The sequence below is a fragment of the Pristiophorus japonicus genome, chromosome 2 (genome assembly GCF_044704955.1).
Source record: "Pristiophorus japonicus isolate sPriJap1 chromosome 2, sPriJap1.hap1, whole genome shotgun sequence".
Taxonomy (NCBI): Eukaryota; Metazoa; Chordata; class Chondrichthyes; family Pristiophoridae; genus Pristiophorus; species Pristiophorus japonicus.
The window spans coordinates 197,103,060-197,127,447 of NC_091978.1; positions in this window are offsets into that span (position 1 = coordinate 197,103,060).

A 24,388-nucleotide genomic window follows, 5' to 3' on the forward strand; every position below is an offset into this window, starting at 1 on the left:
GTAAACACCAATGTCGTGCCATGTACAATGCAAGGTGTGTTACGAAATGCATGTTTGAAAAGAAAAATGTCAATGTACCGTCACCCATTCCATGCACTGCATCGTAACACATGAAACGTAATTTGTGTGAATGTACCACAATGTATCCCGTTTATTGTACCGAATTGCACTTGAACTGGAAAACAAGAAATGTAACGAACAAAACTGCCGTCAGCACCCAAATATAGTGTATGGGATTGCTGACCGCAGCTAAATGTATTGAAATGCCTCTGAATGTACTGTACAGATTTTTTTAATGAATAAAGTATATTTTGAAATTTAAAAAAAAACAACACTGTGGTATTAAGATAAGACTTTGATAGAAGCAAAACTGGCTCTGAACACCTGCATTAACATATGTAATTCATCATCATAGGAGTCAAGGATGATTTGCTTCCACACTAGAAATGAGTTCTCAGGTGACTGAAGAGTCCAGTGCAGGACCTACAGTCTCTGTCACAGGTGAGGCAGATGGTGGTTGAAGGAACAGGAGGTTGGGATATCTGGCAGCGCGCTCCTTCTGTTGTTTGTGCTTGGCTTCAGCTTGCTGTCGACGAAGAGACTCGAGGTATTCAGCGCCTTCCCGGATGCTTTTCCTCCACTTTGGCGGTCTTCGGCAGGTGTCGATGGGGATGTTACATTTTTTCAAGGAGGCTTTGAGGGTGTCCTTAAAGTGTTTCCTCTGCCCACCTGGGGCTTGCTTGTTGTGTCAGAGCTCCGAGTAGAGCACTTGTTTTGGGAGTCTCGTGTCAGGCATACAGGCGATGTGGCCCGTCCAGCGGAACTGATCTAGCGTGGTCAGTGCTTCGATGCTGGGAATATTGGCCTGAGCAACAACACTGACGTTAATGCGCCTATCCTGCCTATGGATTTTCTGAGGCAGCATTGGTGGTACTTCTCCAGTGTTTTGAGGTGCCTGCTATACATAGTCCATGTCTCTGAGCCATATAGGAGGGCGGGTATCACCACTGCTCTGTAAACCATGAGCTTGGTGCCAGGTTTGAGGTCCTGGTCTTCAAACACTCTCTTCCTCAGGCGACCAAAGGCAGCACTAACACACTGAAGGCAGTGTTGGACCTCGTCAGCGATGTCTTCCCTTGTTGACAGTAGGCTCCCGAGGTATGTAAAATAGTCCCCGTTGTCCAAGGTCTCGTCGTGGATTTTGATAACCAGGGGGCAATACTGTATGACGAAGGCAGGTTGGTAGAGGACCTTTGTCTTACGGATGTTTAGTGTAAGGCCCATGCTCTCATATGCCTCGGTGAAGGTGTTGACGTTGAACATATGTAAAGCTGGTAAACTAACAGCAAAGCCGATGAAATAAATAAATACCCTGTAAGACATGCAGTAATTAGCAAAAGAGAAAATAACTGGATGTGAAGCTACAGAAATAGATTGTAAATACAATGGGAAATTGCACATCAGAAAGAAAGCAACATCTGTGATTGGGAAAATGTTGGAGTCCATTATTAAAGAAGCAGTAGCAGGACATTTGGAAAAACATAATTCAGTCAGGCAGAGTCAGCATGAATTTATGAAAGGGAAGTCATGTTTGACAAAATTGCTGGAATTATTTGAGGATGTAATGAATCGGGTGGATAAAGGGGAACCAGTGGATGTGGTGTATTTGGACTTCCAGAGGGCATTTGACAAGGTGCCACATAAAAGGTTACTGCACAAAATAAAAGTTCACGGGATTGGGGGTAATATATTAGCATGGATAGAGGATTGGCTAACTAACAGAAAACAGAGAGTCGGGATAAATGGTTCATTCTCGGGTTGGTAATCAGTAACTAGTGGGGTGCTGCAGGAATCAGTGCTGGGACCCCAACTATTTACAATCTATATTAATGACTTGGATGAAGGACCAAGTGCAACATAGCCAAGTTTGCTGATGATATAAAGACGGGAGGAAAAGCAATGTGTGAGGAGGACAGAAAAAACCTGCAAAAGGACATAGACAGGCTAAGTGAGTGGGCAATAATTTGGCAGATGGAGTATAATGTTGGAAAAAAACATTAAAAATAGGTGCAGGAGCAGGCCAATAGGCCCTTCGAGCCTGCACCACCATTCAATATGATCATGGCTGATCATGCAACTTCAGTATCCCACTCCTGCCTTCTCTCCATACCCCCTGATCCCTTTAGCCATAAGAACCACATCTAACTCCCTTTTGAATATGTACAATGAACTGGACTCAACAACTTTCTGTGGTAGAGAATTCCATAGGTTCACAATTCTCTGGGTGAAAACGTTTCTCCTCATCTTGGTCCTATATGGCTTACCCCTTATCCTTAGACTGTGACCCCTGGTTCTGGATTTTCCCAACATTGGGAACATTCTTCCTGCATCTAATCTGTTCAATCCCATCAGAATTTTATATGCTTCTATGAGATCCCCTCTCATTCTTCTAAATTCCAGTGAATATAAGCCTAGTCGATCCAGTCTTTCTTCATATGTCAGTCCTGCCATCCCGGAAATCAGTCTGGTGAACCTTCGCTGCACTCCCTCAATAGCAAGGATGTCCTTCCTCAGATTAGGAGACCAAAACTGCACACAATACTCAAGATGTGGTCTCACCAAGGCCCTGTACAACTGCAGTAAGACCTCCCTGCTCCTATACTCAAATCCTCTCGCTATGAAGGTCAACATGCCACTTGTTTTCTTTACTGCCTGCTGTACTTGCATGCCTACTTTCAATGACTGATGTACCATGACACCCAGGTCTTGTTGCACCTCCCCTTTTACTAATCTGTCACCATTCAAATAATATTCTGTCTTCCTGTTTTTGCCACCAAAGTGGATAACCTCACACTTACCCACATTATACTGCATCCGCCATGCATTTGCCCACTCACCTAACCTGTCCAAATCACCCTGCAGCCTCTTAGCATCCTCCTCACAGCTCACACTGCCACTTAGCTTAGTGTCATCTGCAAACTTGGAGATATTACATTCAATTCCTTCGTCTAAATCATTAATATATATTGTAAATAGCTGGAAAGTGTGAGGTTATGCACTTTGGCAGAAAAAAAAAATCGAAGAGCAAGTTATTATTTAAATGGAAACAAATTGCAAAGTGCTGCAGTACAGCAGGACCTGGGGGTCCTGGTGCATGAAGCACAAAAGGTTAGTGTGCAGGTAAAGCAAATGATCAGGAAGGCCAATGGAATCTTGGCTTTTATTGCAAAGGGGATGGAGTATAAAAGCAGAGAAGTCTTGCTACAGTTATACAGGGTATTGGTGAGGCCACACCTGCCTACAGTTTTGGTTTCCATATTTAAGAAAGGATATACTTGCTTTGAAGGCAGTTCAGAGAAGGTTCACTTGGTTGATTCCGGAGATGAGGGGTGTTATGTTCAGAATAACTCCACAAGACTGTGTTGTAAGCTCAAACCATTGTGACCTTGGTCTCTTTAATGTAACTCCAAAAGTAAGGAAGCAGCGTGGTGGATTGCCTTTTATACCTGCTTGCCCAGGGTGCACAGGTGACCCTTAGGTCTCCCACAGGTGTGCTCCCTGGTGGCAAGTCTTACACATTGGTGAGGTTTGCATCACTCCCCCTCCAAAGTCTTATGTACAAGTTATGTACAGGTTGAGGCGATCTGGCGCTCTGCGTTCTCGGGTCGATCGCCTGAGTTGAAATCCTGGCATGGGTGAGTTGGTCGGATCATTGCTGCACAGCTGGTCTGATCGGACTGTCGGGCATGGTGGGTTCATCCTCGTGGTTGACAGCGAGGTCCATTACTGGTTGGGTATGTGTTGGTGGATCTTAGATGATAAAGTCTTCTTCAAACTGTTCTTGATTGTCAGTGAATTGCAGTTTGGTCTGATCCAAGTGCTTTCTGCATGTTTGTCCCTTCAACAGTTTAACAACAAACATTTTATTCCCCTCTGTGGCTAAAACAGTGCCAGTAATCCATTTGGGACCATGACCGTAATTGAGAACAAACACAGGATCATTAACCGCAATGTCACGTGATACAGCCGCACGATCGTGGTATACATTGTGCCGATGCCGCCGGGATTCTACAAGATCTGGATGGACTAAGCAGAGCCTGGTTTTGAGTGCTCTCTTCATTAACAATTCTGCAGGGGGAACCCCGGTGAGCGAGTGGGGGCGCATCCAGTAGCTGAGCAGGACCCGAGATAACCGGGTCTGCAAGGAGCCGTCCGTTACACGTTTCAAGCTCTGCTTGATGGTTTGGACTGCCCGTTCTGCTTGACCATTGGATGCGGCTTAAATGGGGCAGACCTGACATGCTTAATGCCATTGTGGGTCATGAACTCGTTGTACCCCATACACTTCCTCTTCATCCTCAGGTTGAGTAGCCTCTCCTGCTCGTTCAGCGTGATCCGCGCTGGATCAGTCATCCTCTGCTGACTCTGCCACGTGCTGAGTCAGAGATCGTTTGCCCATTCGCTGGAGGTGCCCCGTTGTTCCACAGCCCTTGCACACATAGGGCTTGAATTGACATTGATGGGCTCTATGACTGCCCCCGCAGCGCCAACATGGTGTTAATGGATATGCATTCACACCTCAGAGCGGCCTCTGAGTCACCCTAAGCCTGGCCTCTGCGGTCGTGTAGGCCCCGCTATGTACAGTTCTGCCTGCTGAAGGCATTATTTTATGCACGGTACTTGCCGGTGAGCTTCGATGCTGTTTCGTGTTGTCGCTTGTGGATATGAAAGCCTGGGCTATCGTGATGGCCTTGCTCAGATCTTGGGATTCGGCAGACAGCAGTTTGCGAAAAATGACCTCGTGGCCGATTCCAAGCACGAAAAAGTCCCGCAACTTTTCCCCCAAAGATCCGGCAAATTCGCACTGTCCCACAAGGCATCTTAGGTTGGCAACAAATCTCACCACGTTCTGGCCCTCGGAGTGATGGTGCGTGTAAAAGTGATACCTGGCTATTAGGATGCATTCCTTCAGCTTGAGGTGTTCCCGAACCAGCGTGCACAGCTCTGTGTAAGTCTTGTCCGTTGGTTTGACCGGTGCCAGCAGATTTTTGACGAGGCCATATATCGAAGACCCACATATGATGAGGAGAAGCGCCCTGCACTTGACCACCGCCTCAGCCATGTCCAGCTCATTGGCTACGAAGTACTGGTCGAGATGCTCAATGGCGGCTTCCCAATCATCACCCTCAACAAATCTCTCAAGAATACCAATGGCAGCCATTACCGCGTGAAAGTTTGTGATTTGTAACTCGTCGCCAATTGTTATGTTCAGAATAACTCCACAAGACTGTGTTGTAAGCTCAAGCCATTGTGACCTTGGTCTCTTTAATGATCTCTCCAAAAGTGAGGAAGCAGCATGGTGGATTGCCTTTTATACCTGCTACCCAGGGTGCACAGGTAACCCTTAGGTCTCCCACAGGTGTGCCCCTGGTGGCAAGTCTTACACATTGGTGAGGTTTGCATACATAACAAGGGGGTTGATTTATGAGGAAAGGTTGAGAAAGTTGGGCTTCTACTCATTGGAATTCAGAAGAATGAGAGATGATTTTATCGAAACGTATAAGATTATGAGGGGGCTTGACAAGGTGGATGCAGAGAGGATGTTTCCACTGATAGGGGAAACTAAAACTAAGGAACATAGGGCTAGAGTTTCCCTAACCTGTTTTTCTGGCATTCTCACCCGATGTGCGCCGCTTTTGTCTGCCTCCACATGTGCCGAAAAAAGACGTCCGTATTCTGGCCGCTCCCCAGCCTCTCATCAGTCATGGTGCAGCATGGCTCAATAGATTGGGGGCGGAGCCAGATCCCGGCACTGGAAACAGTAGCTCCTGGCAGGCCATTTCTGCAAACGTGCGCAGGCTGTGTGGGAAGGGCCCAGAGCATGCCATCCCTAGCCCTGGCCGAATGGGCTCCCTCATCGGCAGCCCGCTGCGTTCCCTAAGGTAGGACTTCTATTTTTTAGTTGTTATTTACTGATTGATTTTGGTGCTTTAGGTGCAGGGTTCCTATTTTTTTTATTTGTTATTTATTGATTGCTTATTTTTTGGTCTTGGTGCCTTAGGTGTAGGGTTCCTTCTATTTTATTAATTAATTGCTTATTACTTTTTGTGCTTTGTTTGGTGCTTGGTGATGCTTTAAATGTAGTTACTTGCGCCGATTCCTTAACTCTAGGTAAGGTTTTTCTGTGCGGACAAAAGTGGCAACACACGCTGGCCTAAGTTAGTTTGGAGCAACTATTTGCTGGCCAAACGCCTAAAACAGGGGTAAGTGGCTGGGAACGCCCCCTTTTGGAAAAAAAAAGGAACTAAAAAAAAACCTAACTAACTCACTTACACTGGCTCAAATTAAATGGCCAGAATTGCAACTCAAAAGATAGTCCAGAAAAATCAAGTTGCTCCAAAAAAAAAGGAGCAACTCCTGGGGAAACTTGGACTCATAGTCTTAGGGGCCGCCCATTTAAAACTGAGATGAGGAGGAATTTCTTCTCTCAGAGGGTTGTAAATCTGTGGAATTCGCTGCCTTGGAGAGCTGTGGAAGCTGAGTCATTGAATACATTTAAGACAGAAATAGACAGTTTCTTAACCGATAAGGGAATAAGGGGTTATGGGAAGCGGACAGGGAAGTGGACCTGAGTCCATGATTGGATCAGCCATGATCGTATTAAATGGCGGAGCAGGCTCGAGGGGCCGTATGGCCTACTCCTGCTCCTATTTCTTATGTTCTTATGTTCTTATGTAACAGTTTGCTTGGGGTCAGGATTGTAACTTATATAAGAGAATAGAAGGCTAAAAATTGGATATAGCCAAAAAAAGTGGCAGTGTAAGCTGCGCCACTTGAAAATGGTCCAGTTAAGATGCAAAATTCATTTTCACTCTTCATTAACATGATTTAGTCATGATTTCCATGCTAGAACTGCTGCTCATTGGCGTTACACTGAACAGGTGGACCAATATCGGGACGGTCTAATTCACAATCACTACCTAAAGGAAAGGTGCATTAATGCTGCAGCACCTCATTGTCAAGCTGCTAGGCTGTTCAGCTGCCCCAATACCTACAGTGAGGAGGCGGATGAAGAAGCAACACTTATAAGCAGTGATGGCGGAACATAGACGGAGAGAGAGAGCCCGTAGGTTCTCAGATGAAGCTCTCGAGGCATTGCACTCCACGGTAGAAAGGAGGCGGGCAGTGCTATACCTGGAAACTGGCAGAAGGCCCTCTCTACAAACTTCCAGGGCCATGTGGTGTGAGATAGCGGACCACGTCATGATTAGCACTGTTTTCCCCAGCACCCACAGCCAATGCCAGAAGAAGTTTAACGACCTCATACGGGTGGTCAAAGTGAGTGAAGACTTCAGCAAATGCCATCATTTGTACCACAAGCTTCAGACACTGTTCCTTGCTCCAGACCCCAAAGCAACAATCTCCACCTCTCAACACTCACACCCACATCTTGCACCATGCACAGAATGACAGCAGTTCAACGATAGCAGAAACATCACTTCAACACGTTGCATTAAACTCGCACAACACTTCTCTTTCTCTTGCAAGCCAAGGTCACACATAACCGCCGGGAGCAGGAACGGACAGAAGGGGAAAAACACCTAAACCACCTTGAGGAGCGAGTGTTTAAGATCATTGGACACCACGTGATAGAGTCCGTGACCACCAACAGTGTTCGACTCTTTGGGGACAACAATGGTATGGTCACTCCTAATCCTTCTTCTCACATCCCACTTCCCCGTCAGCCCACAATCTATTCTCACTTTCAAACTACTCATGCTGTATGCATCTGGCTTCTTTCCTTATCGCACCACACCCTCCCCACCCCCGCCCTCACCATAATCCGACTCTTGGGTCTTTGTGCTTTCAGGTAATCAAAAAGCAGCCGAGCAGCCTGTCCCCGAGGGTACTGCTGAGAGCAAGGGGGAGGAGGAAGATGACACCGCATTACTGCATCTCTCGCTCACAAACACCAGCTCAGAAACTGGCAGTATGCGAACTTTAGAGATTAGTGGAGTAGTGGGATCTACACTGGATGATGCAGCAAGGCCAGGGGTAAAGGGTAGCTCGGGGGGCCAGCTCGCCAGAGGGTGGGTTTTGGCGCAAGTTCTGCTGCACAGGACTCAGCTGAGGACCTCGATGGGGAAGCCTTCAGAAGAAGAGTGATGGACATGCACACAGAAATGATAGATGCAATGGCAAGGCTACCAGAGAGCCTCTCTGTGATGTCAAGGAGCGTGGAGGAGTCCGCCTCCAACATTGCACGGGGCTCTGCGCAGAGCATGGAGCCCAGGATTTTCAGCCTGGAAATGATGGTGCACTCCCAGAGAGATGGTGGCAACTGAGACGTGATGGCGCACATGATGAGCGATGTCCCAGCTTCCATCACAGCACAGGCGGAAGTGACCCAATGTCTTAGTGCTGCAGCAGAAGCTCAAACTGCTCTCATATAGTCTCTGCTTGGTGCCATCCAAACTCAGACCACTCTCATGCAGTCTCAGCATGATGCCAACCAAGCTCAGACTGCTGCCATCGTGGCTGAGTTGCCTACCATCGCCTGGGGCTTTCATGGTGTTGAAGCAGCCCAGCAATCTGTGCTCTAACAGATTGCTAGGAATGCTGAGGTGCCACCCCAGGGGAGTGACAGTAAGTTAGTGGAGCAAGACCCTGTTGTTCTCTCTCAGGATGACAGCATTCCTCTTTCCATCACTGCCACTCCACCATTGCTTTTGCCGCTGCCTGCTAGGCAGCCAACCCAGTCTACTCCCGCACATGCCAAAGTGATGCAGTCTACAGTCGGGCCTTCTCCCTCAGTCTCCCTCACTGAAAGTCAGCAGCCCTCCACTAACCATGCTGCAGCCAGTGGGAGAGCACTTCATAGGAGCACTAGAATAGGAAAAGCCACACAAAAGACAGACACAAGTGATTGCACCAGGATGATTAGTTAATAGTATAATTATAAATATGTGTCTTGTGATTATTGATAAATGTAATAATTGTGTTTGGAATCTTTTGTGGTGTGTCTCATTTCAGCTTTGTTCCCAGGAGAGTGATGTGATATTCTGTGACACAGGGATGGTATGAGGGGATGTGATGTGCCACGTTGATCTTGACTGCCACTGGGAAAGCCTTGTTTACCCTGCTCTCAGGCTGCAGGCCTGGTTGTAGGAAGTGGCAGAGTTCTGTGACCATCTCCTTGCTGAAGCATAGCCTCCTAAGACACTGCTCCTCACTTAATTGAAGGTAGTTGATGTGTTGTCAGAAGACCCTATTTGGGTAAGGCCTCCTGTTGAGAGTCCTCATGGCCCTCCTCCTCCTGCCTCTGCGTGCAGGTTCCCATCTTCCTTGCTCCCTCCTGTCCCTCCGCCATAGACACTGGGGAGTGAGGTTGACTCCCTGTACAGCCTCCATGACTGTGAGCAAGTGTTGAGAGCAGAAGCCTTGAAAAAATAATGAGGGACTTCTGCACCTGAAATAACACTCACTGTTACCAAAAAACCTTGAAATAACTAAAGAAAGTTGCTTCAGTTGCAGGAAGTAGCAAACAGCCACTGAAACTGCTGAACCATGTGAGGGGAAACTGATCGGTGATGATGATTTTAAATATCACTGCTGCAGCTTGCTTCCTGCTGGTAGACAACAGCTCTCCCTGTTGTTGTTCTGCTTTGACGATAAGTACAATGGCTAAATGCAATGTTGGAGATCAGACATCAAGTGAGCATAACACACTCACTGGCGTCACCCTGGTGCTAGTTTTTATCGGCAGCTCCAAAATGGTCTGCACTGATGGGTCCGCCACGAGCTGGCAGCAGAGCATCGGCCGCCGTCTTTTCTTTTCGCCATTTTATGGCTCTAGTGGCTGGCACTAAAGCCTCCAATTTCTCTCCCAGAATTTCCCAACAGTGACTGAAGTACAGAAATGGGGACTAAGCAGCCACATATTGAAGCTACTGATAACTGAAATGACAAGTTGCATTTTTTCACAAAGCTGTTGGTTTATGGGAAGAACAGTATACCAACATGTTCATAATCATCAGGCACAGCAAGTTTCAGCAGTGATGCTCCAGTCAGTATTTTACCTGAGAAGGAATGAATGTCATAGTCTGTTTTACTGAACATGAACATCTAGAGTCCTAAATCTTTCTGCCATTTGACTTCAATTGGCAGAAAGCTTCAGGGTTGTAATTGCTCATGTTCAGCAAAACAAAAAATAAACCATTAGGGAAACAAACCCAAGAACAACCAGAAGTACAGTTATACCATTCCTTCATAATCACTGGGTCAAAATCCTGGAATTCCCTACCTAACAGTGCTGTGGGAGTACCCACAGACTGTAGTGGTTCAAGAAGGCGGCTCATCGCCAATTCTCAAGGGCAATTAGGGATGGGCAATAAATGTTGGCCTTGCCCACATCCCGTGAATGATTTTTTTAAAGTTTCAAATGGTGATAATTGGATGTACACCTATTTTTAGTACAAGGGTCAACAGTGAATCATATGAACATTGTGACAATGGGTGTTTTATTAAAACTCATAAAACAAAATTTAGTAGCCAAGTAACAGGAACCTTTCAGAGGACAGGAGGATTTAGAAGGTATTCTGTACCCTCTCATTGACCCATCTACACAGTTGCCACCCAGAAAACTGTCTCGAACTGTAAAAACAAATCAAGCCAATTAATAAGCTAATTGATATTATTAAAGTAAAAATAGAAAATGCTGGAAATACTCAGCAGGTGAGGGAGCATCTGTGGAGAGAGAAACAAAGTTAATGTTTCAGGCCGGTGATCTTTTATCAGAACTGAAAGAAGTTGGAGATTTAACAGTTTTTAAACAAGTTCAGAGGCAGGACCATTACCAGGACTTCCTGTCCAATAAATGGGAGGAGTGGTTATGATCTGAAATTATTGTGGAAAGTGATCACAAATCACTTAATGCCATTTTGAGAAAAAGTCTAATTAACAACCACAAATGACTCTACGGTATGATATATATCTGCAAAAAAACTGAATTTGGGGCAACTGAACGCATCGCATAGGTCCTCAGTTAAGTTGGTCGAGGGGTTAGGCCCGGGATCAGTTTGGGGTTGGGACGAGGTTGGGGTAGGATCCAGGGTTGGTCTCTGGGTCCATGAGTTCATGAATCTGGAATCGCAGGGGTCAGGGATCGGGGGTATTTGAGGATCAGGGAGGGAGATTGGGGGTCGGTGCCAGGAGTGAGGGAAATCAGGGGTTGGGGCCAGGAGATTGGGGGCAGGGGGGATTGGGGGTTGGGACTGGGAGTGAGGAAGTTTGGAGGCTGGGAGATCAAAGGTCTGGACCGGGAGCAAGGGCCCAAGAGCAGCGGCGATGTGGGTGGGGTCAGCGGTGCCGTTCGGTTCCTTTAATGTGTGATCTGGAGGAGCACACCTGTTCCTCCCAGTTCCACATTCAGACAAATTACTTAGCTGCTTGGTTGGGCCTACGAGGCAATCCCTTGGGTTAGTTTCCCTGAATGCAGCTGGCGATGGCACTGGACAAACCATTTTTCGAGAGGGGGCCTCAAACAGGTGTTTGCTTATGCAAAGGGCCGAATGCCTGATTCAGGCATGGGTAAAGGATGCCTATTTTTTGTCATTACCTAATATGGTGACGCACCTCTGGGCATAATTTTGCACAATCTTCCTGCCCGCCATATCGGGGGCCTTAGTAATCCGAGTAGCACCCAAAAAATTATATTGAATTTTGGATTCTAAGACTTTGCTCATAAATGGCATTCGACTAATTCTTCACTAGTTTATCATAGAAACATAGAAACATAGAAAATAGGTGCAGGAGTAGGCCATTCGGCCCTTCAATGAGTTCATGGCTGAACATGCAACTTCAGTACCCCATTCCTGCTTTCTCGCCATACCCCTTGATCCCCCTAGTAGTAAGGACTTCATCTAACTCCTTTTTGAATATATTTAGTGAATTGGCCTCAACAACTTACTGTGGTAGAGAATTCCACAGGTTCACCACTCTCTGGGTGAAGAAGTTTCTCCTCATCTCGGTCCTAAATGGCTTATCGCTTATCCTTAGACTGTCACCCCTGGTTCTGGACTTCCCCAACATTGGGAACATTCTTTGTGCATCTAACCTGTCTAAACCCATCAGAATTTTAAACGTTTCTATGAGGTCCACTCTCATTCTTCTGAACTCCAGTGAATACAAGCCCAGTTGATCCAGTCTTTCTTGATATGTCAGTCTCGCCATCCCGGGAATCAGTCTGGTGAACCTTCGCTGCACTCCCTCAATAGCAAGAATGTCCTTCCTCAAGTTAGGAGACCAAAACTGTACACAATACTCCAGGTGTGGCCTCACCAAGGCCCTGTACAACTGTAGCAACACCTCCCTGCCCCTGTACTCAAATCCCCTCGCTATGAAGGCCAACATGCCATTTGTTTTCTTAACCGCCTGCTGTACCTGCAAGCCAACCTTCAATGACTGATGTACCATGACACCCAGATCTCGTTGCCCCTCCCCTTTTCCTAATCTGTCACCATTCAGATAATAGTCTGTCTCTCTGTTTTTACCACCAAAGTGGATAACCTCACATTTATCCACATTATACTTCATCTGCCATGCATTTGCCCACTCACCTAACCTATCTAAGTCACTCTGCAGCCTCATAGCATCCTCCTCGCAGCTCACACTGCCACCCAACTTAGTGTCATCCGCAAATTTGGAGATACCATGTTTAATCCCCTCGTCTAAATCATTAATGTAAAATATAAACAGCTGGGGCCCCAGCACAGAACCTTGCGGTACCCCACTAGTCACTGCCTGCCATTCTGAAAAGTACCCATTTACTCCTATTCTTTGCTTCCTGTCTGACAACCAGTTCTCAATCCATGTCAGCACCCTACCCCCAATCCCATGTGCTTTAACTTTGCACATTAATCTCTTGTGTGGGACCTTGTCGAAAGCCTTCTGAAAGTCCAAATATACCACATCAACTGGTTCTCCCTTGTCCACTCTACTGGAAACATCCTCAAAAAATTCCAGAAGATTTGTCAAGCATGATTTCCCTTTCACAAATCCATGCTGACTTGGACCTATCATGTCACCTCTTTCCAAATGCGTTGCTATGACATCCTTAATAATTGATTCCATCATTTTACCCACTACTGATGTCAGGCTGACCGGTCTATTATCCATCTCTCCTTTCTTCAACAAGGGTCTTGCACTTATTACTCTCCAATCCCATGGCACATTTGTATATTTAAGGAGGATTGAAACATTTTGACTTCTTGCCTAGGGCATGTGTCATCGGGATCTGGTGACTTATCCAGCTTGAGTTCTGCTAATGGCTTCAGAACCAATTCCTTTTCTACAGTTAGTTCGATCAATTGCTATATATATCCTCCTCTAGTACACTAATGTTCTTACTTCACCATCATTTATAAATACTGATGAAAATATTTATTTAATAGCATTGTCATACCTGTATTCTCCTCAATTAAACTCTCTCCTTCATCCCTAATTTTTATGTAACTATTCTTTTACTTTTGATATGCTTATAAAACACCTTGGGCTAGACCCTCCACTTTGCTGCCTATCACCCAAAAGATGGGCGATGTTCCAGCGATGTTCGATAGCCCAGCCTTACTGATAGCTGGATGGCGATTTTCCACTCGGCGAAAGGCCAGCGATGTAAAAGGTCAGCGATGTGATGCTCGCCCAAGGAACGGCCAGCGATGTGGAAGGCAAAAGCTTCCCTAGCAACAGTTTTCTGCGCATGCGATTTTTTTTCCGGTTGACTGCATTTTGCGCATTTCGGGAGGTCAGGGGTCATCCACATGCGGTCGATTGTGGTGGGAGAAAGAGAGAGAGAGCAAGAAGGAGGAGAAGAGAGCTTGGATTAAGATTACGGGGGGATTAAGAGAGAATTAAAATTAAGAGAGGATTAAGAGAGCAAAAGGTGATAAAATCATTTGAAAGAGTGTAGTCGAAAACGTGAGTTCAACTGTTCAAAATATTATAAAAGTTATCAAAATGTCAGCAGCATCATCATCAGATGTGGAAGAGGCTTGCAAAAGGGCCAAGCCATTCTCAGATGAGGCAAATGAGGTCCTCGTTCAGGAGGTGTATGCAAGGTGGGGCGAGTTAACCCGGGGTGGCAATGGGAAACACCCACCCCGGACATACAGGAAGATATGGGCCGAGATTTTAGACGTCGTCTTGGCAGTGTCTAATGAGGCGAGGGGGCCCGACCAATGTCGCAAGCGTTGGAACAGCCTGATCGCGTCAGCAAGAGTAAGTACAGATTTTACATTTTGTGTATTATTGTATATTATTGTATGGAGATTGTATTAGAGATGTGTCTGTGTCAATCATCACCTCGCATCCCCAATGTGTGTTATAACTGTATAACTGTTAAAATGACTTTCAATGATAGCAAACATACCATACAGCTTATGCCATGCACTTTGCCATTTTTGCAGAGGAAGATATCGAGCCCAGTAGAGGCGCACGGGAGGGGGCACCGCTGTCTTACAACCACTGACTGATATTGAGGAGCGTGTTGTGGCTCTGGTGGGGACCCACAGTCGAGCGGCCACCTCCCGTGGATCTGCCGAGCTCTCTGATGTGTCACATGAGTAATGTGTCAAGCAGTGTTAAAGTAATGTAACGTCGTTTCATGACAATATACGAATGTACGGTCCTCTTAATCAATCTCAAACTCATCCTGCCTCCACAACTCTGTGTTACTCAATTCCACATATATGTATTACCATATGTATTAACATGTGATGCATTGTTATGTAACGTCTTCTGGTCTCATTTATTGTAGTAGCGATGCTCTTCTGCAATGTGTACCCCTCTGCTGTAATAAACTCAATATGCTCAATTGTGTTTTGCAGGGCACATAACACCCACAGCACAAATGTGCAGATCACCAGCGGTTCCGTTACAGGTGGTCCTCACCATGGGTGGGGAGGAGGAGGAGGAGGAGGAGGAAGATACCACAGAACCTGAGGAGGAAGAGGAGGAGGAGGAAGTGGATTTGGAGGAAGATGACCCTAGCCTCCTTCATCATGTGGTGGAATCACCTGTGGGACCTGTGGCCATTACGTCGGCATCTTCGACGGAAGAAGCAGCGGGACCAAGCGGCATGCAACTGTCGACGCCAAGGTGAGCATTAGTGCCCTCGCAGACCCCGCAGAGGTTGAGTCAGTGAGTAGAGCACACGCCTACTCTGGCCGATCGCTTGGATGGCTTGGCTTAAATGTGCAAGGAGACCGTCGCGATAAGTCACGACCATCTCCAGGCATTTCTGGACTTCACGGAGACCTTCTCCCGGGTGTCATAACAGATGCTCGAGCAGATGATTCAGCAGACCGTCGCCACCAATGCCTTGCGGCATGCATTGTTGGCGGGACACGGCGCTGCACCTGAACGTGACGTGATGCCGCAGACCGCAAATGCCAGCACACAAGCGGGTTAGGAGGAAGCAATTCCTTCTGACTCGGAAGGCGATCCCCGTGCTTCGCCTTCCCCTCTTGCACCCTCCCAACAGGCGATCGCATTTAAATTTTGTTTGAGTAAAATGTTTTTATTACATTTTACAATTTACAATTGTGCATTTTCTTATAATAATGTGATAACATATTAATGTAAACAATGGCCGACCAGACCAGGCAATGAGGTAACGTAGCTCAACGCTAATACAAACGCAACCGTTGCTTTGCAGTGGACCGGCAGCCCCATCTGGCAAATGTTGTCCTCTCTTTATGGCCAGGTTATGTAACATGCAGTACCCCACAATAAACTCAGCGACCTGGTCAGGATGATACTGTAGGCTGCCTCCAGAGTGGTCCAGGCATTTGAAGCACTGCTTTAGGACTCCAATTGTCTTTTCGACGATGTTGCGTGTAGCAACGTGGCTTTCACTGTAGTGCTTCTCAGCCTCAGTAACAGGATTACGCAGGGGGGTCATGAGCCAGCTGACAAGGCCATATCCTTTATCCCCCAGCATCCAACCGTGACCTAGTGGCTGATTGGCAAACAGATCAGAGACAGCACTCTCACGCAGGATGTGTGCATCATGGATGCTGCCTGGAAAATTAGCATTAACTGCCATGATAATCTGGTTGTGGTCGACAACGAGCTGCACATTTAGCAAGTGAAATCCCTTTCAGTTACGAAACATCTCCGCATTCTGTAAAGATGATTTCAGGGTGATGTGCGTACAGTCTATTGCTTCCTGCACCTTAGGGAAGTTTGCTATTCTCGAGAACCCCAAAGCCCTTCCGGTTTGTGCCTCCCTGGTCATAGGGAAGCTTATAAAATCCATCCTGCGAGCGTAAAGGGCTTGAGTCACCTGTCGAATGGAGCAGTGTGTGGCGTGCTGAAAGATACGGCAAATGTCACCAGCTGAAGTCTGAAAGGAGCCCGATGCATAGAAGGATAGTGCCGCAGTAACCTTTACCTCAACGGGCAATGCAGTCCTGATGGTGCTGGCAGGCTGCAGACCCCACTTGATGAGCTGACAAATCTAATCGATGACCTCCTTTCGGAAGCGCAACCTCTGAAGGCACGTGTTATCAGACAAGTTCAGGTAAGATTGCCTTCCCTTGTAAGTTCTTCAGCTGTAAGGTCTCCTCATACGTCCACACGTTACTCTGCGACTTCTACGATTGACCCCTTCACTTAACTCAAGCTCAGATGCCAGCAGTTCTGCACTTACAAGTAATGGCAGAGAAGATGCAGCCCCCATTCTTTCACTGTTTATAGAAATGCCATTTAAATATTACTAAACTGACCTATCTACTATAATAAATGAAAATATAATTATAATAAATAATATAAGTTTAAATTTGACTGGATATATCTGTCAAATACACTTAAAACTCAAAAATTATGAAAGCACTCTTGTTTTTGCAGCCTCCATCCTTTCCTCTGATATTCAAAATGGCGTCAAAATGGCGGCTGGAATGCTGAGTTCTGTGAGTAAAGCCTGGGAAAAACAACTATTTCCTGGCACTGTTGTCAGCGAGCGATCAGCCCGGTGATGTGCCGGCGACGTGCCGAAAGTTAGAATGGGCAATGTGCTCGGTGATCAGCTCGGCGATGTGAGCCGAAAGTCAGGGGGATAATTTTTCGGCGATGCTCCAGCCTGAATTTCCACTTTTTTGTCAAAATGGGCGATGAAAGGCCGTTTTGGGCGATATATGGGCAATGTGAAGTGGAAAGTCTAGCCCTTTACTATTTTCTTTTATATTATCTGTTAGTCTTTCTTCATATTCCTTTTTAGCTCTTCTAAACTCCCTTTTCAATTTTCCAGTACATGTTCTATATTCCTTATGATTCTTTAGTATTGTTGGGCCCAAATTTCCCCAGGAGTTGCTCCGGTTTTTTTTGGAGCAACTTGATTTTTCTGGAGTATCTTAAAAATCCCCATTCTGCATATTTAATTTGCGTCAGTGTAAGTGAGTTAGTTCGGATTTTTTTTAGTTTTTTTTTCAAAAGGGAACGTTACCAGCCACCTACACCTGTTTTGGCCATTTAAGTCAATTTGGACAGCTAATAGTTGCTCCAAAGTAACTTAGGCCAGCGAAAAGTTAAGAAATCAGCTCAGGTAGCCTCCAAATGAAAGTGCTATGATAGGAATGCTAGTTTTTTTTTTAAATCCCAAGCAGCGAGAGTGGATAGGGTGTAGATGCTATCAGCATGATTAAACTGAGTATGGGGTTTTTACAAGAATAAAAATGATCTTGTAATAAAGGCTGAAGTATAGGGGCCACTTAAGCAAGGGAGGGTTTTCTTTGTAAATATTAGATCAAGAGCACCAATGCTCTCGCGTAATGGATTCGTGTGTGGCATCACACCACATTGGATTTTGACTTCTGCAGCACCAAAGAATTGCCCTGACTAGGTTTAGAAATTTAAAACGTTAGACTTAACAAAAAAGCATGTCAAAATGTAAACTTAAATTTTGGTGTTCAGCATTGCGTAGTGTGACTCTGATAATTAGTCATATTTTAGAATTATATGTAGTAGTGGGTGAGCTGTAAGATATTGCAGATAGAACATTTTTAGTAAAGATAGCTAGATATTAAAGTACTGGAAAATCTTTGAAGATTCTTTCTTCCCCCTACCAACCTGTTTCTTGTAGCCCTCAGCATGGGAAGGCAGCGGCTGGCCTGTGCGGCAGGCCACTCAGCCCAGGATAGGGGTGGGACGCGTTGGGTCCCGTGCTGCAGGCATCATCATCACAATCATAGGAGGAGCTACTGCACATGCACGAACGCTCCAACGTGTATGCGCAACGCTGTCGACACTGTTACAGACGCTGGGCCCTAGCCTCGCCCCCCTGCCAGCTCTGTTTCAGCAGCATGGCCCTAACTCCGCCCCCCCCCCCCACTGCTTTTGCCACGCCACGGCAAGGCCTAGGATGGTCCACGGAGCGGGGAGAATATGGAGCTACATGTTCGGCGCCATTTTGGGAGCAGAAAGTCGGCGCACCTCAGGTAAGTACGCTGAAAAAAACGGAGGGGGAAATTTGGGTCCTACATCTCTTGCTTTATCATATCCCTCCCTTTAAGATTTAGTTTAAATCTTTCTATTTATAAAGGAACTCTATATTTTGATGCATTCCCTTTTTCACCATGTTGGAATACATTATTTTGTACTCTACGCATCGTCTATTTGAAGGTTTCCCACTGTTGATCTCTTGAACTGTTTACCAACTTTTCCAATTTGGGCCATATCATCTTTTATCTTCCTGAAAATTGCCTTTTTCCAGTCCAGCACCTTTATCTTTGACTCTTCATTATCTTTTTATATTCTTTCATTGAATCTTAACTATGTTATGATTTCACTAATTGCCAATTGTTCTGCTTTCAATTCAATTATTTATCCCACTTCATTCCTTTGAACTAAATCAAGCAATACTTCTTTCTTTGTTTGACTCGGAAACAGTCATTAAACATATGTTAACAAAAACATTCCGCACTTTGACCATATGCATTACCTTTATTTCAGTCTATCTTGGAACAGTTAAAATCACCCAATATTATTGCCCTGTTGTTCATGCATATCTCTGAACACTCTGCAGATCTCCATCTCTATCTCATCTTCTTTGTTTGGCAGCCTTTAATGCACACTAAGAATTCTACCATTTCCCCTCCTATTCCCTCTCCCTCTCTCTGACCTCCGATGCCACTATCAATAATATCCTAGATGTCACCATTGAGCAGAAGTTGAACTGGACCAGTCATATCAACATCGTGGCTACAAGAGTCGGACAATATTTTTAAAAATAATTGGACTAAAAGTAGAAAATTCACAGGGCCCATATTGTACGCATCCCAGAATAGGTTTTCCTATCAGAAAAGGAAGGGTGGAGGGGATAAATGAAAGCCCCATAGCAAATGGCCCAAAGGCAGATGGCAAAATAGGTGTTAAAAAAAACAACAAAATTGACACAGTAATAAAGTTTTATTAGCATAAGTAGATGAGTAATGTTATCCTTTTATACTCTAATCTGTCTTCAAGGTAACTCCAAATGGCCCCGGGTGCTAGTTTTATATTGGTGTTATGATTAATGTAAATGAGAACCATTGCATATGATTACGTTAGTCATATGTCTGGAAAACTTTCCATTATCTAGTACTGTTCTGGGTCGTTAATAAGAAATAAAAATCTTTCCTTCACATAAAAAAACACTTCCTTTACCAGATGAGGCTCTTTTAACAATTCTTCAACAATATTTGTATTTCCTTCTCCTTTGGATTCCAAGCCAGTCTCACTTCCCATATTTAATTTTCCTACAACTTACTCAGTAGTTTCCAGTTTATAATAAATTGCTCTCTCTTCCTCTTGCTGCCTGTTGCTTTATCTTTTACAGAATAATTACCAAAATGCACTGCTGTGACTACAGAAATTAGAGAACTATACTTAAAGGGGAAACTTCTCAGAGGAATACCTTTTGTTCAATGTGCTCCCTTATTTCAGGGTAAAATAATCAACTCAGCAGAATTTTTTTTGCCTTTCTTGTGAAAAGTGAGCCACTCTCCCTCCCTTGAATCGGAGGGCTTTGTGAGACTGTGCCATTGGATGGGAAATCCACATCACCAGTCTGTGGCATGGTTTCTTTGCACTTTGGACCATTGTACACTTCTGTAATTCCATTTTGTTAAAGTGGTTTGCATCTGTTTCTTTTTCTATCAGTGGACTATGTCTAAAATGGGAACACCATTCCCCAGCAACAACACCCCTTGCCTCCTGAGTACAAAAATTAACCAAGAAAGTTTTTATATCCGAATAGCAGAAACTATTTTTGTGTTTGCTGAATTTGCACATAGTTATTTTATAAGCAAAAAGACCTTTTAAACTGTTGATATTCAGAGCAAAAATGGGTTCCACTTGCCACCAATGCAAAAATCTAGGGGTTCTGAGCCAACACGAGATGCCAGCAAATTTATTTGAATTCCATAAATTAACTGGTGACTAAAGCCATCTAAATTGGCTGGTCCAAGTATATTCAAGTGTAAATCCTAGACAGGTTCATCTAAATTTATAGAAAGGCAGTTTTAAAAGTGTGCTTCCTTTTCCTGTATATGATATTTATTTCAGAAAAGTTAAGGTAAATTTCCCCCTGTCCTGCTGTCAAATAGCACCTGAGATACAGATAGAGTGCAGACCCTTTTCTCTTGTTCTGTACACAAATAGTGCTATCCCTGAAGCTCTTTTATGGTTTTTCTGCTGTCTGCAACCAAAGATGTAAATTATGTGCAATTTGATTTTAAATGGGTCTGCACATAGATTTCTTCTTAAATTGCAGGGTACAGACCAGGAATAACTTTTGCAGTTAATTGCAGTTACTAATCCTCTGTATCTTGTTCCAATTCAAAAACTTCACAAGATAGCAGAAGGAAGGCTTCAAACATCACACCTGCCACCCAAGGAACTCTTCCAGAATGTGTTGTCATCTGGAATTATTTTGCTTGCACACAGAAATTCAAATAAAGATTTAACTATCACTTGCCCAACCAGGGTTGTTGCAATGCTATAGTAAGTTATGGAGAATCTTTTTCCAAGTCTTTCTATCGCCTCAGCATTTATCGAGGTCAAAAGTGTAAGTTATCTTGTAACAGTCAGCTTCAGCTTTCCCCCATCTAATGAAATCGCTTCCTGTTTCTACTGCATGGTTGAAGAACTACACATCATATGTGAAGACAGGCAAGAATAGCACTTTTTTCAACAGTTCCTGTGTGTAATTTTTCTTCTCACAATATGGAATAATCATGACAATGAATGTGACCTTAATTTTTTTATGGATAAATAATGTCATGTGGAGCAAGTAGTTTATTATCATTCATATATGAAAATTTTCTTGTCTGAAACTTTTTAATGCAAGTTTGCGGTACTTAGGCAGAAAATCATGTTACACACAATGCATATAGAAATTTGTGCTATTTATCATGGGATGTCATGCCACATCAAATCACTTGCCTTTGTCAAAGGGCACAGAATAAAGTAGAAGGTCTGTACAGTTGCAACAAGTTTGTATATGAGTGAAGCAGTTACATTTAAGTTATTTAGTGTCATTAAAATAAGGAAGAAATCTGTACCAAAATTCAAAACTTCTTGTAAAGGAGAATTTGCTCTTCACTGGAGTAGTCTTATGCTATGAAGAATTTGTAAAAATAGGGAGAGTCCATAAGAGACCACAAATGATTCAACTATATAAAGAAACCAGACATTGTTGACTAATACAAAAGGAAACCACAGGTTATCATCTGAAACTTGAATGATTTCACAATTTAGTCACAAATGTACCATTCTATCTCCAGATGCGCAAAACTGTCAATTATTTTTTACATAAAATTAATTTAGAAAGTGTCTATTTATTGAATGAGGTATGCATATCTAGTATACTCCAGTTTCTTATATAGAACATAAAGAAATCAGGTCATCAACAAAATCTACATCTGAACTTTAACTGCACACCCAGGACACAATTTTGAGCAGACATGCTTGCAGCACATTTTTAGTTATCTGCCCCAAAATCAACCTGAAATTGAAACTTAGCCAGTACAGCCAAATCTACTGTTCAAAGTTAAAATAGATCCTGACCTAAACCACTTTGGATTTGCACATCATATTGAAGTTCATTCCTAAAGGAGATATGAAAGAAATAATATTTACAAAATAGTTTACATGCAGTCTGTCGTGTATGTAGACCATGTATACTAACAGAGGGCACTGTGGTGGGAGGCCTGAGGGTCACCTGCATAGGTGTGCAGGGCCCAGTATAAAAGGCTGCCCACCATGCTTGTGCCTCACTCTGGAGTTACAATAAATGGGACTAAGGTCACAACAGATCAAGTACAATACTAGACCTCGTGGAGTCATTCACAACAACTGGCGACGAGATTATAAATTTTCACGCAAAAATGACTAATGTTGGTGCATTAGAAAAGTTCTCAGAGGGTGAAGATTGGGAAGCCTTTATGGAGCGGCTCAACCAATATTTCGTAGCAAACGACCTGGTAGACGATGATCCGGCCACGCTGGCAGATAAGCGCAGAGCTATCCTGTTGACCAGTTGTGGGCCCGCGGTCTACGGCCTCGTCAGGGACTTGCTTGCACCAGAGAAAACAACAACCAAGTCATATGAGGAGCTGAAAGTGCTAATTCGGGACTAACTCAAACTGAAGGAGAGCATCCTCATGGCCAGGCATCAATTTTATTCGCACCACCGCTCCGAGGGCCAGGAAATCACGAAGTACGCTGCCGACCTCAGGAGGCTGGCAAGACCGTGTGAATTCGGCGCATCCCTCACCGATGCGTTGCAGGATGTCTTCGTAATTGGCATCGGTCATGAAATCCTTCTTCACAGGCTACTGTCTGCCGAAACCACCGTCACTCTGCAAAAGGCCATCAGCATCAGCCAGGCGTTCATGACAAGTTGCAGCTCCAAGCAGATGATGACTCACTCTCAGGACTCAAACACGGCAAGAGCTGTAAATAGAATGGCGCCTTACATAGGCAGAACTGTTGAACCTGAATCTGCCCAGGGCAGAGCGTACAGGCCCCCCGAGTCCTTTAACTCAGAGTCCGCCGAGGGGTGCAAACGTAAGTCAACTAGCACCATGCTGGCATTGCAGAGGTAATCACAGGGCTCATCAGTTTCGGTTCAGAGACTATGTGTGCAAAGGCTGCAGCACAAAGGGCCACCTCCAGCAAAAGTGCAAAAGAGCTGTGACTCACCACGTGGAAGAGGAGTCAGCAAATGGCTGTGAACCCAGTGCGGATTACAAGGAGAAGGCTAGAGAGGCAGCTCAGTCCCTGGACAAAGTGTATGGAGTATATATCTACACCACAGATTGTCCTCCAGTGATAATGGAAGTCAAGATAAATGGCGTTCCAGTCTTCATGGCAGTGGACACGGGGACAAGTCAGTCAGTAATGAACCAGGAAGCTTTGAGAGGCTATGGAACGATCAAGCTGAACGACCCAAGCTGGTCCCGGTTCAGGCAAAGCTGCGCTCCTACACCAAGGAAATGAAATCAATTGTTGGTAGTGTGGATGTAAGTGTATCCCATGATGGTGTGGTGCAAAATTTACCATTGTGAATTGTTTCAGGTGATGGACCAATGCTACTTGGAAGAAGATGGAAGGGGAAGATTCATTGGAACTGGGAAGACTTCATCCCTCCAGTGATCAACGTCCCCATGCTCAGAGGCAGAGCAAGCCCGCACCTTCAGTTGGACCAGGCACCGGAGAGCAGATCTGCGCAGCCCCTGAGGCACAGATTGCTCATCACGACTGCGTGGCGATGATCCGGCCGAGACGACCCAAACGCACCTTCCCGGTTTCAGTGGCAGAACTCCTGGGGAGGAAGATTGGATCCGAGGACGCCTTCCCAGCCTCAGTGGCAGAATCCCTGGGAAAGAAGATCGCGGCAATCGGCATCATGAACAGGGAAAAGATGGCGTCCAAACCACGAGGTGCATCACCAATGGAGTAACGTCACGTGGTTCCATGCAAAGAAGACGATCGGGGTAAAAGTAGTAAGGCCATTTTAAAGGAGGCCAGCAAACCGCCATTTTTGAATGAACTGCTTGAAATTGGTAACCAATGTAAAAGTTCAGCTGTAACGAGCAAAATGTTGTTAAGCAATGTTGGGTGCAAATTGCAATCAGCCAATGTAGCGGGCGAACACCTAACGATCGTATATAGGTCCAGCGGGCCACCCAATGCTGTAGCCTGCGTCCCCGGGATCAGAACGATGTATCATAAAGTATCCCCACAGCTGACAGAAATAGACAAGCTGCAGAGTAAACGATCCCCGGAGAGCAGAGGCACCGGTAGCGATACCCTGCCTCAGAGCGGTTTAACATTGCAGGCACCCGATGGC